This window comes from Rhipicephalus microplus, chromosome 5, assembly GCF_043290135.1.
Source record: "Rhipicephalus microplus isolate Deutch F79 chromosome 5, USDA_Rmic, whole genome shotgun sequence".
NCBI classification, from domain to species: Eukaryota; Metazoa; Arthropoda; class Arachnida; order Ixodida; family Ixodidae; genus Rhipicephalus; species Rhipicephalus microplus.
Genome location: NC_134704.1, coordinates 145,725,027 through 145,747,663, shown reverse-complemented (window position 1 = coordinate 145,747,663; position 22,637 = coordinate 145,725,027). Strand labels below are relative to the sequence as shown.

The window sequence follows — 22,637 nt, the reverse complement described above, 5'->3', positions numbered from 1 at the left end:
GCGCCGATCGCTGTCATATTGCCTGTTAGGCGGATGCAAAAATGAGGGTGGTCGTGAGCCGTGACGCTAGTTGAAAAGCTGGAAAAGCGGGAGCCCATGTGAAGCAAGTCAGCACTTCACAGCCCCCTAGCGACCATGTGGGAGTAGTTTAAGAAAAAATTTTCTCTTACGGTGAAGTCATGCGAGATGGCATCAAAAGTCTTAACAAGTAACGTGCCAGAATGCTCCAGAAGTATTTGGTGCACAATTCGAAAACGTGACGCACAAGCAGTAAAATATCATTTTTCGCAGAAAGACGGGCTGTAACAATACATCATAGTGAATTGTTACAGCCCGTCGCGCTTTATGTGCATCGAGATCCTTTTTCGTATGACTAGCTTGTCAGATCTATATTAAATGCGAAACATTTATTGTGAACTTCGGTGACTTTGATCGTATCTATCTATCTATCTATCTGTCTATCGATCTACATCTATCTATCTATCTATCGATCGATCTATCTATCTATCGATCGATCTATCTATCTATCTATATGTCCGCCTAGGACTTCTTGCTCTCCTGGCCGTTTTTAGTATGGTATCGATACCAAAATTGGTATGGCATCACATGACACTATGAAGAACATATATAATTTGTCATAACATGAAAATCATGACATGTTTGTCATGAATTTCAAGATTTGCATTTCATGGTCCTACAGCTCTTGCGGTGGTTTTGTTCACAACGTAGGTTGCAAAACCGGTGTGGTATAGCATGATTGCATGGCGAACACAAGCGACAGACGCTAACATGAAAATCATGACATGCATGTCATATAAGAACATGACTACATGCCACGGTCATGATGTTCTCGCGGCCATTTCGCTAGCGTCACATATAACAAGTTTGGTATTACGGTACGTGAATGAATGACGAGGGTATGCGACTTATGCAAACATGATATTCATGAGATGCGTGTCCTGTAATAACATGACTTCATGCCATGATCATGATGCACTGGCGCTTGTTTCGCTAGCTTCACTTATACCAAATTTGGTATTGTGGGACTTGAATGGATGACGAAAGTATGATACTGGTGCAAACATCATAAACATAAGATGCGTGTCGCCCCACCGCGGTGGTCTAGTGGCTAAGGTACTCGGCTGCTGACCCGCAGGTCGCGGGCTCAAATCCCGGCTGTGGCGGCTGCATTTCCGATGGAGGCGGAAACGTTGTAGGCCCGTGTGCTCAGATTTGGGTGCACGTTAAAGAACCCCAGGTGGTCTAAATTTCCGGAGCCCTCCACTACGGCGTCTCTCATAATCATATGGTGGTTTTGGGACGTTAAACCCTACATGTCATCGTCATCATGAGATGCGTGTCATATAACAAGATGACTACATGCTACGCTGATGATCCGCTCACGGCTGTTTGGCTAGCTTCACATGTACCACACTTGGTATTAAGTGATGTTGATGGACTACATAGGTAAATGACATATCCAAAGATGATAATCACGATATAAGTGTCGTGTAACAATATAACTACATGCCACACTTATGATGGGCTCGAGGCCGTATCGCTAGCTTCTACTATGCGAAATTTGGTATTACGTGACGTCGATGGATGACGCAGGTATGTGATTGGTGTAAACATGACAATCATGAGATGCGTGTGATGTGAGAGCATGACTACATGCCACAGTCAAGGCGCCGATTTATTTGACGTGACGCGGTGCGCGTGCTCGCCGGCGTTCATTTCGACGCGTAACGTGAGCGTTGCTACGCCAGGCGCCGATCCTGCTATTACTCGCTAGCGCGCGTCGCACTGCGTTGCTTTGACGCATGCGCGTTTCAGCGCATCCGGCGTCCCTCCTTCATGAAAAGAGGGAGACGCAATGTCGTCTGGGTAACGCATGGGCGCGAAATGCAGCACGTCGCATTTCACGCCGTTAGCCGTCAGGCCGCGCCGGTAGCGCACTGCGTCAGACTATAGTCTGCTCACGTTTCGCTAACGTAGCGTCGTTGTGCTCAGCGTGCGTGCGCGTTCACGCTACATTGGAGTATATCGGGCCCTTCATGATGCACTCGCGGCCTTTTTCTATTTTCACATATACAAAATTTGGTGTTAAGTGCCGTCAATGGATGACGTCAGCATCCGACTGGTGCAAACATGATAACCTGAACCGCGTGTCACGTAAGAATATGACAACATACCACGCTCATAGCGTGCTCGCGGCCGTTTCGCTGGCTCCACATTTACTAAATTTGGTATCACGTGACGTGAACCGATGAGAGAGGTAAACAACGCATTCAAACACGATAATCATGGCACGGAAGTCACGTAGGTCATTATTTACCTCTACTTCATAATGTTGTGCTGATTTTAAAGTGACATAACCTTTCTCCTTCGTGCTTCGCATATCTCTGATTCCCGCTGTGCGTGATATCTGCCATTTTTCTTTTTATTTGCAATATGCGAGAAATGGGCCGGTTGATTTCAAGGCTTCTGGTAACAAAATTATTAAAATAAAATAAATACATTTTGTTAAGAAACGTGGTACATTGCTTACACCAGCGCATCTAAAATATTCGATATCCTTGCAGCGAGTTATCCGCTTTTTTTATTCATTTTTCTATTGTCACCACCAAGTGGAAACGCAAACGAAGAGAAAGAAACGGATCCAGAGGAAGTATTCGCATACTAGTAAGATGCTTTGCTGTTGACGCAAGACCCTGACAACCAGCTTTGGTTGGTGAACCGGGCTAGGGTGGCAGCAGCAATTTATGGCTGCCTGGTCTGAGGAGGCCACCCACATTAGGGCTCTTCTACAAAAAGACTGGTTCAAGTAATGTTTATTTCATTCATTCGTTGCTCTTTATTGTATGCAGGACGTGCGGTGACAAATTAATACTCACAAACAAATTCGGGGCTAAGTGCTACCACGTTTTATAGATCTGATGTACAGAAGTTTCAGGTTTTTTCGGCGTATAGCCTGTGATAGTTGAGTTCAAATCCGTTGTCATTCGATAACCGAAGTATTATTACAGTGAAAACTTATTTTCAGCTATAAACCTCCGCGTCGTCTCTACCTTCCATCTGTGCTGCTGATCTTTCGAAACCACTAAAGAAAATAGCCTTTTATTGTTCACTATGTCACTATGGTTTAACACTGACGCTCTATCTCAGTAATCTTCTTAACAGCAGCTTTGCACGAATCGTCATTATGACATGCGCGTTTATTTCTCGATGTTAATTTGTTCGGCTTGCAGCGGAAATATTTGTTAGTGACGCTAGGCACACACCAGATTAATAACAATAAGAAGGGTGGTTTGAGGATCCAAAATTGTCATGCGATTACGAGAAACGCCGTAGAGGAGGGCTCCTCGAATATCGACCATCTGGTGTTCTTTAATATGCACTCACATAACACAGTTAACGGTCGTCTACGATTTCGCCTACATGAAAATTCGGCGCCCACGGCCGGAATCTCACCTGCGACCATCGGCCCACCATTAGAGCACCCTAGCCGCTGATATACCAAGGCGGATGTGGGCGTAGACCATGCCACAATGTATGGGATACTGCACAACCGTTAGAGAATGTTTTTCAAAGGTTGCACGCAGGACACAAATAGCCCAGTTTATTTCGCAGCTGACGCCAGCTAGAGCAATTAGCTGGTGACTGCATTTTACAAAGCGACGCCTCCCATCGATCTAGATATTACTGTACGAAGGACCACTGTTCTCCCACTTTTCGTTAATAGTGACAAGTAATTGCGCATTGAGCTTTCTTTTTCGTGAAAAATCTGACCCAAATACCGCGATGTGTGTTTCCCAGTCTCGCTGTAGTAAGAACCACATGACCAAATTACCCCAGATTCCAAATAATCTGGCAGTCATGTGAGGCACTAAGGAAGTAGTGGTCTATACAGCATTTTTTATTTCCATTATAATATAGCATTCTTTCTTTTTTTCTTTTTTTCCAGAATGAAACGAAAAAATTACATTCTGGATGATCTCCTGGGCTAAAAGCTGTAACGAAGCAGCTTGACCAGGGCCCCAGAAGATCTACTACATGGAAACAAGTTACAGCTAAAAAAATTTCACCAAAGGTACAAGTCGAAATCACACATCGTAAAAAAATATTTACTGAAACAAAGAATATAACAATACCTGTATAAGCGTAACAAAAAATTATTTAATAATGACCACAATTCTAACATACATATTATAACACAATACGCAAACATATTTACAAAAAGTCAGCTGTAATACTTCAAATACAAGAAAAAACAGCAATAGTACCCCTGTAGTCCTAGCAGCAAACTAGACGAAACTACATTATCAACACAATATAATAAAAGAATAGCTTGATAGCTAACCATACACAAAGTTATACAGTAAAATGTAGTGCATGATGAAACAAAATGGATTATATGAATAAATTGGTAATTCAGAAACATTTCACGTAACGTCTTTAGCGCTGGTTTATGTAAACGTTTATGCTTATTTAGAATACATAGAAAGTTAAGTCTCAATGACTGAAGTTTATAGAGAGTGCAAAAGCGCGGTATAAGCCAGCCTCCTACACTACGAGTACTGAAGCGTCGTTAGCGTGAGTGTTGCGTTGCATTGCAGCAGTTAGCTCGATAACTTGTTTAAAAGATCATATAAAATGATCGTAGGATGCGTAAATCATGCATGTATTGGATTTTAATATATTGTATTTGCAAATATATGTCGATGCCTGTGATAAACAACAAGCGTTGGCAATGTGACGGACAGCTTTCTTTTGCAAAAGCAATAATCTGCTGATGTTGCGTTAAGTTGTAGTAAGCCAAACCAGACTGTGGTAATTTATATGTGACTGAAACAATTCTGAATATATGCGTACTTTTGTTTGGGTAGGGAGAATTTCTCAACAACGCGACAGAGCTCCCTTGTTACTTGAATCACTTACGTGAGACTTCCAACTTGGATTAGATGAAAATGTCACGCCGAGAATTCGAACTTCTTCTACATATCCATTTTTTGTGTGCACATATGATATATTGCTTAACGTTCACAATCTTCTTTCTAGCTCTAAATGTTATTACTTTCATTTCGGTAGCCTTAATTTTATGTTTATTTGATAGTGACCATAATTTATTAATACAAAAGAAACGATTACAACTTTTTATTAACGTATCTGTATCAGCATCATAAAACAAGACCGTGGTATCATCAGCATATATAATAAATTTTACCAACTTGTTGATATTAACAATATCATTGGTAAAAACATTGAAAAAAGGTGTCATATTACAGTTCCTTACGGGGCACCTCTACTGACAGGCAATGAAGATGAGTGATCGTTACTTAAACACACACAATGTGATCGCTCTGCTAAATATGATTTTATTAAAGCCAGGGCAGTGGCACGAACGCCTCAGCTTTCCAAGTTATGAAGTAGCGCGTTAAGGTCAGTGGAATTGAAAGCTTTGTTAAACCAATTTTTTGCATATTGAGTAGCTCTATGTATTTTGCGGGCTGGTCCATATCAAGAAATAGTTTTCTGAGGATGAGGAGCCACTTTGTGAAAGTTTGAACTGTTTGATAAAAGGCTGTTTGAGGATGCAATAAAATGGAGTTGTACGAGGCTCATATTGTCGTGGTACAACGCGAATAAAACACAGGTACACCTTGAGGCAACGAAAGCAGCGTGTTTTCATCAGCTGAGCCACAAGATCGTCTTCTTCGGTCTCGAGTGAAGCTAGAGGCCCGCTACCTCGTGTCCACAAAATCCCCCCATCATTGTTTTCGTCCACATGTAGACACGCGTCATTTGCCTCCCTCTCAAAGAGCATCGCCCCGATGCAAAGTCTGTATTGAAGTTTTGTTTTTTTCTCTCAAGAAAAGTCTCACATCACTCGTTGACGTAAGGATTCATGCGGACTACGTGAACGAGTTCAGAATGGTACTGGCGACGCCTTGTACTATACGAACTTTCGGGAACAACTTCGTAAGTGACGTCAATCAGTCTTCGCAGCTCTAGGTAAGGTCCAAAGTATCTTCTTAAGAGCTTTTCGGAAAGTCCTTGTTTCCGTACCGGCGTCCAAACCCATACTTTGTCGCCAGTTTGGTAGACGACTGTTCTGCGATGAGCATTGTAACGGCCTGCATCGTACTCTTGCTGCTGGCTGATACGTAAACGTGCAAGTTGCCTAGCTTCTTCCGCGCGTTCGGTAAACGTGTCGGCATCCGGAACGATGTCGTCGCCTTCGTGCGGTAACATTGCATCTAACATGGTTCGGACTTCCCGTCCATGAACGAGGCTGAACGGTGACATGCGGGTTGTTTCTTGCTTGACCGTGTTGTATGCAAACGTTATGTATGGCAATATTTGATCGCAATTTTTGTGTTCAACGTCTACGTACATTAAAAGCATGTCTTCAATAGTTTTGTTTAGACGCTCTGTCAACCCGTTCGTTTGCGGGTCGTAGGCGTTGGTCTTACGAGGCTTTGTTCCACTCAGCATCAAGACATGGTCCAAAAGAGCTGCCGTAAATGCGGCACCTCTGTCTGTGATTACGACGGTTGGGGCACCATGTCTCAGTTTAATATTCTCAATAAAAAATCTTGCCACTTCCGCTGCTGTACCTCTCTGGATAGCCTTTGTCTCGGCATAAGGGGTCAGATAATCCGTCGTGAGGATAACCCATCGGTTGCCTGCAGTAAAGGTAGGGAGTGGGCCCAAAATGTCCATGCCAATCCGGTGGAATGGAGTCGTTGGGACCTGTACGGGTTGCAGGAGGCCAGCTGGTTTAGTTGGTGGTGACTTGCGTCACTGGCAGTCGAGACAGGTATGAACGTGGTTCTTCACGGCTGTGGTTAGTCTTGGCCAGTAATACCTTTGATATACCCTAGCCAACGTTCTTGTGTAACACAAGTGGCCAGAGGTAACCTCGTTGTGGCATGCTTTCAGTACTTCGGTGCGCAGGGCTGCTGGGATGACGAGTAGATAGGCAGATCCCGTCGACGAAAAAAATTATTTTGTAGAGTACTCCGCCCCGTAAAGAAAATGATGACAACACTGTTGCGAAAACTTTTGGCGCCTTCCGAGAACTGACATCCAAGTAGGTAATTAAGCCAGGCAACTCAGCGTCGTCACGTTGTTGCTGCGCAATGTTGGTCGTGTCGAGGACACCGAGAAATGATGTTTCCTCCTCCTCGGGTGGGGTTGCCGACTCAATGGGTGAACGGGAAAAACAGACGGCGTCATATGTCGCTTCCCTGACTTATGTACGATAGCCATATCGAATTCCTGCAGCCTCAGACTCCAACGCGCTAATCGGCCGGTAGGGTCTTTAAGAATTGTTAACCAACAAAGTGAGTGGTGGTCGCTAATTACTTTGAATGGGCGGCCATATAAATACGGAAGAGATTTTGTAACCGCCCATACCACGGCGAGACATTCCTTCTCAGTTGTGGGACAATTAGCCTCAGCGCCTGTTAACGTTCTGCTTGCGTAAGCGATTACCCTTTCTGTGCCTTCTTGCTGCTGCACAAGCACAGCTCCCAGACCAACATTGCTAGCATCGGTATGAAGCATCGTAGGGGCTCTCTCGTCGAAGTGGGCAAGGACTGGAGGTGTTTGTAGTCGCTGGCGAAGATCGTTAAAAGCAGCTTCCTCTTCGTTATTCAACTCAAATGTGACGTCTTCTCTCGCGAGGCGAGTTAGCGGTGCTGCTATGCGTGCGATGTCTGCAATAAATTGTCGATAATATGCGCAGAGGCCGAGAAAGCGTCTGAAAGCTTTTTAGATGCGGAGCATCTTATACTCGCGCCTTGTAGTGTGCCGTCCGCGCCGTCCGCGCCGTCCGCACCGCTTCTCGAACATTCGACAGCTGACGCGCGCGCATGCGCCGTCGCGCCGTCGCCCACTCTTCCACCATCTGTGCATCCCTTCCTCCTCTACACACCGCGCGCGCTTCACTCCTCCACCATCTGTGCGCCCTTCCTCCTCTACACACCGCGTTCGACATCTACAATTCTCCTGATTCTCCAGTGGACGCGCATGTGGCGTCGCGCTTCGAGAACATTAAACAGCTGACAGTGCATGCGCCGTCGTGCTGTATATATACTCAAGGTCGGCGCTCGCTCGCTCAGTTGCCGCTCGTCGGTTGGTTTGTACGGCGCGTCGACGGCCAAGGTCGCGGTGAAATGAATTCCAACGAATCCACAAACACAATGATCGACGTCCCTTCGACCAGCGCCGCCCTTTCGCATACGTGTGTACGTGTTCACTCATTTAACACCCCCTCCTACAACCACGTTAACCAATTTAGCCATCGACCCAAGTAAGTCGTATTTTAACACCCCATTTCACAACCACGTTAACCAATTTAGCCATCGACCCAAGTAAGTCGCACTTTAACACCCCGTTAACCAATTATATGGTCCGCATCCTCCTCAGTGTTCCCCCGAGGGAAGCTGCGGGCAATTTTTTTGTCGGTCGCCGTAGGTAACCGTTTTACGGCTGCAATTTTTTCAGGATCGGGACGAACACCTGCGTAACTGACGACATGACCAAGAAATCCCAGCTCTTGGTAGCAAAAATGGCACTTCTCAGGCTTCAACGTCTGGCCCACGGACTGTATGGCTCGTAAAACCAGCTCAAGTTTCTCAAGGTGCTCGTCAAACGTTGCGGAGAACACTATGACGTCGTCCAGATATACTAAGCATGTTTTCCACTTCAACCCGGTAAGCACGGTATCCATGGGCCTTTGAAAGGTAGCAGGCGCTGAGCACAAACAGATTGGCAAGACCTTAAATTTATACAACCCATCTGGTTGTTACAAAACGGTCTTCTCGCGGTCTCTCGGGTCCACCTCGATTTGCCAATATCCACTCCGCAAATCCATTGAAGAGAAGTATCGAGCATGTCGAAGTCTGTCGAGAGAGTCGTCTATACGCGGTAGTGAATATACGTATTTCTTGGTCATCTGATTTAGCTTCCGGTAATCCACACAGAAGCGCAGGCTGCCGTCCTTTTTCTTAACAAGGACTACAGGGGACGCCCAGGGGCTCTGTGAATGCTGAATGACGTCATCTTCAAGCATTCTGTATACCTGCTGTTGTATCGCTTGACGTTCTTTTGGAGCCACGCGATGAGGGTTCTGGTGAATAGGTCTCGCCGTTTCGTCGGTAATAATTCGATGCTTGTTAGAGTCGTGCGGCCAACTTTTAATCTTGTCGAAAAGCAGTCTTGAAATTAGGCCACTAGCTCAAGGAGTCTGCGTCGGTCGCCTTTCGGCAAAGTAGTGCTAACGTCCAGAACAGGCGCTGAATCAAGATTTGGCGACTCATCGACTACCGCCAAGCAGCCTTCGGCATCTACGACATCGTCTAAGTAAGCGACAGCCGTGCCTTTAGGAAGGTGCCGGCACTCAGCACTGAAATTGATCAGCGGCAAGTCCGTGCGGCCAGCAGCAACTCTGACGATACCTCGTGCGATGGAAATACTGTGGGTGAGGAGCAGCGAGCTTATTTGGTCTGCAACTCCTTCGGCGTCAAACTGAGCAGCGGCGGCCACCGAAAAGAGCATGCATGACCTAGGAGGGAGAACCACGTCGTCATCAGTAACACGCAGTTGGTTTGGTCGCGCCTGTGGAGAATTGGGTAAGCCCGAACTGTTGCAAAATGTAATCAAGCTTTCTGCTATGTTGATGACGGCGCCATATTCCCGTAAAAAATCCATGCCAAGAATTACATCTCTGCAGCATGCGGCGATAACGACGAACGACGCAGTGAAAGGAGAACCTCTGATGTCAATTCTTGCGGTACATCTTCCAGAGGGCATCAGTAACTGGCCCCCTGCCGTTCTTATGCCCCCTGCCGTTCACATTTCTGACGCTGTCGGCGAGGTCCTGACTGATAATAGAGAAGTCGGCACTAGTGTCGACTAAAGCTGTCACTTTCTGACCGTCAAGAAGAACACTAAAGTCGGCAGTCACAATTTCATCGTTTTCACGGCTTATCGGCTGTACGACGTCATGCTGAGGGGGACTTCTTGTCGTCATTGTTATGGCCTGCAACCTTGTCCCCAGAGGTCACCGCCCTCAGTTTCCCCGTCGCGGGCTAGATGACCTTCTTGTATTAAGGCCCGCGTATGTGCGGCGGTGCGACAAAGGCGAACGCGCGGGGGACGGAGAGCGGGATCTACGTCTCAGACTAGGAGGGTGAGTAGGCGTTGCCTCCTCTGCAGTGGTACAGCCAACCTCAAAGTGAGAACGGGCTCCATAGAAAGGGGTGTCGTCACGGCGGGGTGTGTATTCGTCGTTGGCACGTCGACCGTCAAACCAGGGTCGATGAGGACGGAATAAATCACCTCGATGCCAGCAATGACGGGCAATATGGCCTGCACCTCCGCAGTGAAAGCATAGTGGACGTCTGTCCACTCTGCGCCGTGACTCGGTTTTCCGGGTCAGTGGACGTCTGAGCATCTCCCCTGGCGTCGCTGCCCATGGGGTGGCTGTGGACGGCTGGTTGTTTGGCTGAGGCGTGGGTGGTTGATGCAGTGTCTGCTCTTGCGGCGGAGACCAAGGGACCATGGGCACTTGCGGTACTGCGTCGGCATAGCGGGTGGTGGACGTCGAAGAGCGGCAGCGTAGCTCATAGGACGCTGCTGAGTATCAGGAGCAGTCGTAGACAACGCTTGGTGAATTTCTTCGCGTACGACTTCAGCGATCGACGCGATGGGATTTTCAACAACCGGAGTCCGCAACCTCTGCAGTTCTTCGCAAATTATCTCCCTAATCAACTCACGTAAGGAAGTCTGATTCTTAGACGTCATGGCATTAGCGTTGATTGGGACATTGCAGGACATGTGGTCATATTGTCTGCAGCGTTGATGAAGAGCCCGCTCGATAGCCATATCATCCTCAATGAAGTCAACCATGGTACTTGGAGAGTATCGCAGTAGCCCGGCGTAAAGCTGTTCCTTGACACCGCGCATGAGATAACTCAAATTTTATCTTCCGTCATGTGCGCGTTAGCTCGATGAAAGGGACGAGTCATGTCCTTGGCAATTTTCCTTGACATGTCCTTGACAGTTTCGTTGGGTTTTTGAACCCGTATCTCCAATAACTGCTGCGCATGGTCTCTTCTATCAACATTGGCGAAGGTATCGACGAACTTCTGTCGAAAGTCAGACCAAGCTGACAAATTGCCCTCTCTATTTTCATACCAAGTACGAGCACCGTCGTCAAGGTAGAAATAGACGCGAGAAAGCTTTTCCTGTTCCGACCACTGATTGACCTTGGCAACACGCTCGTAGTTGTCAAGCCAGTCGTGAACGTCTTCATGGGCACTGCCACTAAAGCGATCGGGAACGAGGGGTTGAAAGATGGTCAGCTGAGATGGGGGCGTCGGAAAGCTGCCTTGGGGCACCTGTTGTGGGCTTGCGTTGGCCATTGGTTGAGGTGTACGTTGCCTAGGAGGTTCCGGCGAGTGAGTGAGCTCTGGCGCGAGGCCTCGCAACCATCGACTGTAGCGATGCACCAGAGTTGCTACCGGTGACAATGATTCTGGACTCGATGAACGGCTCCCACTGGGCGTGTGGAGCATCAGACAGGGTTGCGGCCCAGCACCTCCACCAGTGTCGCGGTACAACGGTACAGCACAGGTACACCTTGAGGCAACGAAACCAGCGTGTTTTCAACAGCTGAGCCACAAGATCGTCTTCTTCGGCCTTGAGTGAAGCTAGAGGCCCACTACCTCGTGTTCACTAAATCCCCCCATCATTGTTTTCGTCCACATGTAGACACGCGTCAATATCACTCTCCTCCTCTCCGTCTTCTTGGCTGCTGGATCAACCGTTGATTTATTGGCCACCTCTACTTCAGTATAACCCAAATGTATGCGACGGTACGATGCAACAGGGGTGCTCACGTTCAAGACCGATGTCTGTTTTATCCAAATGAAATACACAATAGTGTGCCGCATGTCTACAACACAAAAAACGCTTTCCATTGTATGCTTCTGCGTGAGGCAATGATTAAGGCATCAGAGTAAGTATATATTCTTATAGAAACTTTTAGAAAAGCTTATAGTGAACACTGTAATATCTGCAAATGTTGCCACGATATGACGCCATTATGAAGTCTTTTTCATATGCACGTTGAAGCACTGATGGAACTCTGTGGTAGATACTTAACTACCAGGCAGAGTGCTTTGACTAGATTCTGGGTCTCACCACAATTTACCATCTTTATTTACCTACAAGTATTTCATTACCGACAATGCTACCGATGCCTGCTCCACATTTGGTACAAGCTCTATAAAGCCATCACGTAAATATTTTCGAAAGTCTCTTGTCACTGTTTTTCGTTTTACAGGAGTGATTCCCCGTTGTTCACAAGTGCATCGCCCCAAATTTTTTGCGGTATGGTATGCGGGTAAGTGCATCAAGGGATAAAAGGATAAGCTTTAAATACGTACACGACAAATTTATCAGGCTATTTATTTGATGACTTGTCCGTCGTGTTGCCATACACTTATACCCTTTCATGAAAATTTCGGTATTCATGGAGTTAAGGTACATGACCACTAGAGCACCTAGAAATAGATGGATAGATAGATAGATAGATAGATAGATAGATAGATAGATAGATAGATAGATAGATAGATAGATAGATAGATAGATAGATAGATAGATAGATAGATAGATAGATAGATAGATAGATAGATAGATAGATAAGCCTACAGCTCGCTAAGAAGTGCTTCATATTTAGTACAACCAACTTGAGTTGAAACATGGTGGAATAATTTGCGAAAACTGGCAATGAAAAACATGCTTTGTTTATTAGAAATCTCCTTTCCTTTACAATTACCTTAACTCAGTTCATTTCTCATCTAAAAAGTGCCATAACTTTCCAGTGACAACCATACCCCCCTCCCTGGAAAAAATGTTTTAGAGCTGAAGTGATTTTTGAACAATGAATGCAATACAAACAACCAGAGTTCACCTAAACTTCACAGTCAAGCCAGCAATCCCCAGTGTCCTAGGGAACAAAACCTAAACTAACTGAAATTGGTCTCAACGTACTAAACTGACGTTTTATATGATGAATAACGACAGAAAGTGTGGTTGATCTAGATTGTTCACTTCAGGACAACCTCATTTGTGCTGAACAGACAGTTCTGTTCTACAAATTACATTGCTTCATTGTTGTAGTGACACAATATAGAGAGTTGAACTTATAGAATGACGCATGAACGAACAGCATTCTGTCTTCATTTCTCGTTTTCACTTCGCTACGTTTTCTGATGTTTTAAAATGTTTTATAGTTAGGTACAGGGGACTAGTTGAGGATATGAATTGTAACTTCTGCATTGCCGGCGTAGTTATTAGTGAACTGTCATGTTCTTGACACGCCTTGCGACACAAAGGGGATCGCGCCTACATCTACTTAGACAACTTTCCAGTTTTGAAGTTTAATTAAGACATTTTGGTTACATTGAATATCCGCCGGAGGGTTTTAGTTTATCGCCAGGCGTAGCTCGTATGATTGAACTTACCCCTTAGATTGCAAGTACGAGTCTTTACAGCCAAAATGAAAAACATCATAGGCACATCACTTTTGGCCCAATGGACGTTGTATTTTTGCCGCGACAGTTCTGTTTATAGCAGTGAGAGAAACTATAATTAGTAGAAGCTGACAATATGGTATTCAGAAAAAGGTTCCTTGATGATAATAATTACTATTTCAAAAATTAATTCGCAGACCCCTCTCCCAACCTATCTATATATGTCATATCCAATACTTGAAACTACTTCTCCAGTACTTTAAAAGAGCTGAGTGGACCGGCGACTTTAGTTCCATCGCCGGCTCTACCAGTTCGCACTGCTGTTTCGTCAAATACTTCAGCGGTAAGATGACCTATTTTGAGCAGCACCTTTAATATTCATTGAAATCTTGCACTCTAGCCTCAATCTGCTGCAATCTGCACAACTTCTGCTTTACTACACAGAGTCGAAAAGTAATTTGAGAATACCAGTATATCTTTTACATATTTGAGAGGCCTGCTACGACTTGTCTGGACAAATGATGTACTTCATATATTCAAAAAATATCAGGACTTATATTCTCTAACATGTGTATCTTTTTTAATGACGATAGTCTTTCTTGGGGACCTTCGACGCAAAAATTTTGATCTGTCTGTCTGTCTGTCCACTCTTAACAGTATCGTGCACTTAAATCGGCACTGGCGAATATTCCAAACGACCGAACCAACCCACATCGCCCACCAATGTTGCTCAAGATTCAGCGTTCATACGTGTGCGATTGTCCATTGATTGATATGTGGGGTTTAACGTCCCAAAACCACCATATGATTATGAGAGACGCCGTAGTGGAGGGCTCCGGAAATTTCGACCACCTGGGGTTCTTTAACGTGCACCCAAATCTGAGTACACGGGCCTACAACATTTCCGCCTCCATCGGAAATGCAGCCGCCGCAGCCGGGATTTGAACCCGCGACCTGCGGGTCAGCAGCCGAGTACCTTAGCCACTAGACCACCGCGGCGGGGAGTTTGTCCATTTAAAAGCAATTATCACGCATAACTGTGGCAACACAAAAACACGTATATATCCTGAATGTGCGTCTTTTACTACAAAAGACATACATAAGTTATTGTAAGGACCATAGCGTTTGTCACGCGGCGCTGACCATGCAACTCTTGCACGAAAAAGAAAGTGTTTCTAACGCTTATCTATGACGACACGGTGGTGACACCTACCCGTCGCCTTGCGTTCTACACCTTATCAACTCTGAGACCGGCACGCACACGCGTCTCAGAGCCGCGCGTTTCGTTTTACTCGATAACTACCAGATAGCGCTCATGTCTTGCGTGTGATGTGACTTGGTGCGCTCGTTCACCTTCACTGCACGCTTGAGGCACTCTAACGCAGCAACTCTAGAATACCATTCACCAATTTTCTTGCGCAGAATATCCAATAAACATTTTGTTCAATCTCTCCAGAAGCAAGACTATCGTCTTTCGACGACATTTGCAGATTAATATGCATATACGGGGCCAATTTTTTGTCACATCATAGCTTTCTGTTCAGACTTTAAGAATTGAAGTGTATAAAATGGCAAATATTTCGCATATTCTGCAGTCTGCTGGCGGCAAAACTACCTCACCCAATTATACATATGTCTCTGTATTTGGACGCCTTTTGAAACAAGAAACTTTCGCGTAGAGGCCGACGGTGTCATCAGGAGGGATGCCAAAAACCATCATCGTGCTATCACGTAATGGCCAATATGAAACCAAGTTCGCATGACATGAATACTATATGAGAAGATGAATACGGAAGGCCTGCACATTCTTCATGTATGCAATACAAAACGAGCGGTCGTGTGCAGGATCGAGCTGTACAAACGTCGAGGAATCTACAGCTGCCACGTGCTGAGAAAAGTTCAGATGCTCTTAATGTGGGCACTGCCAGGATTATTTGCTATTCTTAGTGTGAATTGGAGACAAATATTTGATCAATTTCGTAAGCGTCAATCACTGCTGAGTTGCTCACAGTACAGAGCTGTCGAATTGCAACTGGCGATATACAAAACCGTCATCTTGAGGAATACCTACACCCTGCGCAATTTCTCGCGCGGTTGGTTTAAGGAGCCCCTGTCACATAAAATATAATCGACACCCCATCAGAAGGACATCAGCTACAATTCAACGTCAGCCACATAATAAAAATTGTCTGCAGCAGTGTCGGTGCTCATCGTGCATGCCTGTAGTAGGCACTTCGCACAACTGCAATGAAAATAAGTGCTTAGTATCGTTTACTACGGTCAATATCACTTGAATAAATTTTTCGCCTGTCTGAAAATGGCATGGTATGTCTACTCAGATAGAGAAAGTGCATCTTTCTTAAATATAGTGCAGTGCAGCAGCAGAGGTAGACCCGTGCCACCCAACCATTTCTGAGTATGTTAGGTGAATCATAAGACAGTGTGAACAGATGCTTAGGTGCTACCCTGTCTCACTTCTAAAAATCAAGTGTGAGCACACTGCAAGCTCTCGAGTATAAGATGCAAGGATTTCCTCATTTGTAGACAAACTAACATGAGACGCAACATTTTCTAGCCCGCCTATATGACTGAATAACGGAAATTCGCATGGTCTTGAGCTAGGTGGGCCAAAAAAGCAATCGGAGTATCTTATAAGGAAAGGCTACCAATATTCACCATCTACGGTATATAGCTTAGTGTGCTATAACACACTTTGCTTTATTACCTGAAAGAAGATACTTAAAGGTCGTAGGATACTTTACGAGAGTTATCTGAATCCGGCTAAGAAATTCAGAAAATTCTGTGCGATGGTGCAATGTTCCCAGCTTTATCAGGGGCAGACAGCAGACGTGGAGGGCAATAATGCATTCAAGCCTATGTGTATACATTTGCATATTACCCCAGAGGAAATGGGACCATACTTTTGTTCTAAACAAACGTTGTTCTTCAGAAAAGTCCGAGCCATAGCGCTGGGAGCCAATAGCGCTGGGAGGTTTTAACTGGCGCCTAAAGAAATAAGGCAAATAGAACTGACGCTTAGGAGTTTCGAAATAATTTTCACGTGCTAACTGTTTTTTGACAAATTACCTTTATTTAATTTTATATATTCTTTACATGAAACCTACTTGAATGATGTATTGAGTTTACAGCAATATTTATACGTCGTTCTTTCTATACACTATCAGTAGCGTATTGAGTAAATTAGTAATTGGATAACTTGCAATTGAGTAAACTAGTAAATTTTTATGCAACAAACCAGCATGGACTTTCGACCATTTGTAGATGGTGTATGCTTTGTCAGATTAAACGTTAGAATACGAAGTCCCACTCGATTCCTGAGGACACTATTCACGCTAGTGCAGCAGTAGGCGACAGACACCTCACAGGTTTATGGCAAGCGGTTCACGGTTCACACCACGCTTGATATGTGCGATCCCTTGTTTGAGCCATCATATTCTGAACGTCTTTCTTAAAAAGCCACACTGGCCGGACCAGGTGTACTACAAACATAAAATATTTGGGTGCACGTTAAAGAACCCCAGGTGGTCGAAATTTCCGGAGCCCTCCACTACGGCGTCTCTCATAATCATATGGTGGTTTTGGGACGTTAAATCCACAAATCAATCAAATCAATACAAACATAAAATAAGAAAATAATGAACGAATAAATAACCATATCTCCATACTCTTGGCGGCTTCTCACGAGTACCAATCTTTTTTTGACAATTAGCTGTTCATTGCATGTTGCAATTTCAACTATCTTGGAACTTGAAGAATAAGTTTGATTTATACCAGCAATGCGGCACATGGCCACGTGCAATCACTTGACGCATGGAAATTTCTATAATGGAATATTCCTAAACAAACGTGACACTAAAGCACTGTATCACATCCACTGTTTGTATTTCAGCCCGTTCACTGCAATAAATCAATACGGAATCAGTCGCCAATCGATCTCTACAATTCTCTAACGACATTTTCGCAGCACCACCGCAATTATCAAATAATTTCTTCCTATTGTTATGAAGGAATAGAATAGCTTTCCGGAAGCTATACCATCTCGGTGTGTGACTCGCGCCGATTAATGCAGCTATACTAACGGCTTCTTACACTTAAAAATGCTATAACGCTCCACCTATGTTGCTGTGTTTCATTTGTACGAGTCAACTTTAGTGCGTACACTTCTGATGCCACTGTTGTTGCCTCCATACTTTTATGACTGTATTTGTTTCTTTGTTGTTGTTGTTGTTGTTGTTGTTGTTGTTGTTGTTGTTGTTGTTGTTGTTGTTGTTGTTGTTGTTGTTGTTTTTCATCAAGTATATGTATTACTGCTTGTCCGCACCACGCCTTTTGCAACACTCTGATAAATCCTGTTACAATAAAGAAGCCAATACTCCGTCACGGTGGTCTAGTGATTATGGTGCTCGGCTGCTCATCCGCAGTTCAGGTGATCGAATTCCGGCTGCGGCGGCTGCATTTCCGATGGAGGCGGCAATGTAGTAGGCCCGTGTGCTCAGATTTGGGTGCACGTTAAAGAACACCAGGTGTTCAAAATTTCCGGAGCCCTCCACTACGGCATCTGTGATAATCATATGGTGGTTTTGGGACGTTAAACCCCACATATCAATCAATCAATTATCAATGGCGAAGCCGTTGTTCGGCAGCCGTTTAATGCATCATATGTCACGAACACTACACACTCACGTGGCATCGCTTGGTCGCTGCGCTTTTAACAAGATTACAGCGCCCACAAACGATATGACGACTCAAAGTATATGACGACTCAGAGGTTGATAATATAACGTGTATTTGAATCGGAGAATCATCGAATAGGCCCAAAATAAATAAGCAAGCGGCATCGATTGATAACTTGATGAACTTGAAATATGAATAAAAAATAACGTTTGAAAAAAACCGGGGAGGGGTGACGCACACACGGTATGCAGAAAATGGTGCGTCCGTGACACTGACGTGATCAAAAAACTCCAGTGAAATGAAACATACCTTTAGGCATGGAGGAAGAAGAGAAAGCAGGGAGCATAATGTCACACGAATGAAGCCAACGGTGTCGGCCCAACACGTCATCAGAACGGCACAGCGTGCGGTTGGTTTCATTACTATTAGTGGCGTCCCGTTTTTTAACCTCCTGCGTGAGCCAGCTGGTCTGCGACGAACCGGCGAGTTGTGATCAAAAGTTACCGGGCCTCATACTACGAAATAACGGCAACTCTCGTTACTGGCGTGATCTTGCGCAAAAGGTTACGTGTTGGACCAACCACGCTGGCTACAAAATGGCATGGCTTGCCAATCCAGGCAGCGTGACGTCATGCACTCTCCTTTTTTTTTGTTCCTACATGCCTTCAGGCACGTCTTCTTGTGTACACATTCATTTTAACTTTCCCACGGCTTGCAGGGAAGGGTGTTTTAGGGTCACTAATGCCATTGGCTATTTAATATTGTCTTCCGCGTTTCAATTTAACTTGTTATAAGTAGTTTAGTTCACCAAAATTTGTGAGGCGTACCTGCTTTTATGATGAACCTTGACTTCTTGACACACCGTGACAAAAGAAGACGGTGAATAGCGAAGCCCCTAGGGTGCGTCGGGGCTGGGCCCCCAGCCCATTGTCCAGTAGTTGGGCTGCGCAGTATTCGATAGTACCTTAGAGGTGCTTTTGTGTGTGATTACTCAAGTAATAAAGTACGTTCAAAATGTATTTTTATCTGCGGTGTGCAATACATTTACGGTCGATCTATTATATCGCAACGTTCTACAGCACACGGGTACACGGGTATCGGAAAAATCAATGTTATGCTGATAGGGATATTCTCTTGCTTTTTTGACATGCTAACTTTGTTGAAATTTAGTTTCTTGTTGCTTGAGTACAAAGACAGCGTGTTAAGGCTTGCCGAACCTAAGTACTTATCAAATATGCACAGTTTTGCCCATAACACATTTTCTGTTATATCTTTGCAGTTCAAGACATTGACAGCATCTTTGCCAAGTACTTCCTTTTGGGGCTTGCTGCTGCGCTTGGTAACTTCACAAATTCTATATAAATAAGAACTATGAGCTATATATAGGCGTATGGACAAGTGGACATCCCATCGTACCTCACGATGTGATTTACTGGAAAAGAGTACAACAATATGACAAATTCCGCCTGCCTGAAGTTGTAAATTGAACCCACGATAAAAAATATATTCTATTTAAAAGCTCATACTACGAGGAAAGCTATATTTATACAGCCTCAGTAGGTCAGGAACGAGTGGCAAACTTTTCTCTTGGCTTCTTTGGCTGACTGGATAGGCAGTGCCTACAGCTGTCCGCTGCAGCCACTGTCTGCCTTCACACATGTAGTTGCGCCTGTCTTCACACAGGTACGCAAAGTTTTTTCATCACGAGAGATAAGAAATCAATGGTATAGCGAACAATTGTCATGTCACGTGAAGGACTGCCAGCAGCCGGAAACTCGCGAAGCAGTGCGGCAGGCATTTCAAGAAATTACGCACGAGAAGAACCAACACAGCACGAGCGCGAACTAAGAACTGCCACAGTTCGACACTTCAACCAATCTGGTCGTACACAAAAGACGCACCAAACAAACGCACAGGAATATGCAGGACGAGCGCGTATTAACAACCGTCATAGTCGTTATTTCTTTGAACGCGACTGGCATACACATATCGCAAACTTGATAGCCGCAGCTAGCGAAGGCACTTTTGCACTCTCTGTGTAACTTCAACGCGCACTTACCATAAAGGTACTAGTGGCACGAACCGCCCCATTACGAGATAGCGGCTGGGCAGCAGTTATTATCACTTGGAGTGCAAGACGTGGCGAGACGATGCACTTTCCGCACCACGTCGCAAATGCTGCGAAAAACACGCTGAAGTTCCAAGTAGCCTCAATGGTGCCTATAAATAGCAACCCAGCTCTTTAGAGAAATAGAAAAATGAGCTATCCCGTTAGCTGCAATAGACCCATGCATTTCTGGGCAAATTCTTGCCCCACTTAGGGAAAACTGTATGCATTGTGGTGAGTTTAGCTTCTCAAAATATTTAGTCTGAGTTACAACGCTGTCAAAAGAGAATAGAAACTGTACGAATAAGAAAGGAGTTGGATGTTGTCAAAACTTTCGCACTTGTGTATATATATATATTAGGTGCCCAAATCACGTGACTCACAATTACTGCTTTTTTGCGTTTCAGTTACGCTGATCATTGCACCGAACAATGCCGGTGCCATTCCTCCTGGAGTAGTCGAAACTGCCGCTAATGCACTTTCACAGGCATTTGGAAGAAACGAGGAAAGTGCGGAAGAATGACACGTTTATCTGCGTTATGCCTTGCGCTGGTCATATGTTGCATTGCACATTGTATGCAGCTTCATTGAAATAAATAAAATCAATAAATCTGAGAATCAGCCTCGAATCAATAAATGATGAGAAAACAGTGGAGCGCTGAATTCCCAGTGTAAAAGGGTGGTGCCTCCTCTTCTATTTTATCTTTCGAAGCCGCGCTGTGCCCAGGCAACAAATATAGTTAAATGTTTGCAAAAACAAATGACATGGGTGCGTGCAAGCTTTCGCATTGGTGACCTGAGGACCCCTGCTGATGTTCTAAATCTTTCTCTCGTTGCACTACCTTATCGCTTGAGTGCATTCAACACATTAGAGCAAATGGCTTGAAGCATTCCTTATACTATATTGCAAACACGGGGTCCCGAGCAACAGTTCCGTTCGAACAACAGCAGGACAAACTGCACAAGCGTAAGCAGTGTTGCAACAAATACAGGCTAGGCAGCGACAGTTCGTGCTTCGCGCGAAACTGGTGATATGGCTGCAGCACTTCACTAAAATGTAGAAGAATCAGAGGGGTTCATAGGCGGCACTATGGTTGTTATGAGATGCAATTTGTGGTGTTTCATTAGGGAGATGGCGTGAATAACTTATTTCACTTGTCTGATTGATTTCATTTCCATTTAGGTGATGTCTTCTCCTTTGTGACACCCTATTTCAGCAGCGATGCTATTTGAGCTAGCCGTATGTGGTACGCCGTTTCACAACCCACCTGAAAATGGTTTTTATTCCAGTGCGGATCATGGAACCTGAAAATATGTCCAGGCTCAAAAGTTTTTTTATCTAAGAATGGCAAAATACCCATGCTCCATAATTCCGCTGGAATGAGAAGTTTTCTCATTGTAAATTTTTAATTGCAATCCTTTTTTCCAACGGTAAATGAAGGAATTTTCATATTTCACCTAAATGCTACTGCATGCGCATTAGCATAGTTCCTACAGGAACTGATCATTCAGTGTACTGCCCACACTCAAAGAGCATGATGATGAAACTCGACAGCTTGTACTTAAAAACTTTTATCGAGTGTTCGAACACGACTTCAGGCGTGAATTTAGTGTGCTCATATTTTTGTACGTTTTTGTATGTATCCACGCTGGCGCACATGCTCTGGCTGTGGCAGGCAATGTACACTAACCCTGACACTACTTCGGTCAGGTGGGAGGTGGTCATGCGCAGCTCCGTCCTGGCCGACCAACTTTGGACCGTCCAGCAGGCCCGTGGAGCGGCCGATAGGCTTGGCCTAACGGCCCCGACGTAGGAGTCGTTCGATGCGCACTCACGCACGCCTTGCAGGACTGAAATAACGCTTCGCAACCAAACAACCAACCTGCGAACGTCAGTTAACGTTAAAACCAGATGAAACATGAAACACAATTCTAGCGAAAGCTGTAGTTTTACCAAATCACGTGAACAGCATCAATACAGCTTTCGAAAACTGTCCAATACGACTTCGTCATACATTCAATGCACAGCTTGCCCCGCCATCGTGGTCTAGTGGCTAAGGTACTCGGCTGCTAACCCGCAGGGCGCGGGTTCGAATCCCGGCGGCGGCGGGTGGATTTCCGATGGAGGTGGAAATGTTGTAGGCCCGTGTGCTCAGATTTGGGTGCACGTTAAAGAACCCTAGGTGGTCTAAATTTCCGGAGCCCTCTACTACGGCGTCTCTCATAATCATATAGTGGTTGTGGGACGTTAAACCACACATATCAATCAAATCAATCAATCAGTG

General features: G+C 44.9%; 1 long non-coding RNA gene across 1 annotated transcript; it reads left to right on the top strand.

The window, feature by feature from the left end:
• The first annotated feature begins 13,822 nt into the window (after window positions 1-13,822).
• Window positions 13,823-20,950, top strand: LOC142817400 (uncharacterized). The gene is made up of 3 exons (XR_012895212.1): window positions 13,823-13,893; window positions 19,525-19,584; window positions 20,760-20,950. It is a non-coding gene; the product is annotated as an uncharacterized LOC142817400 (long non-coding RNA).
• Window positions 20,951-22,637: the final 1,687 nt, after the last annotated feature.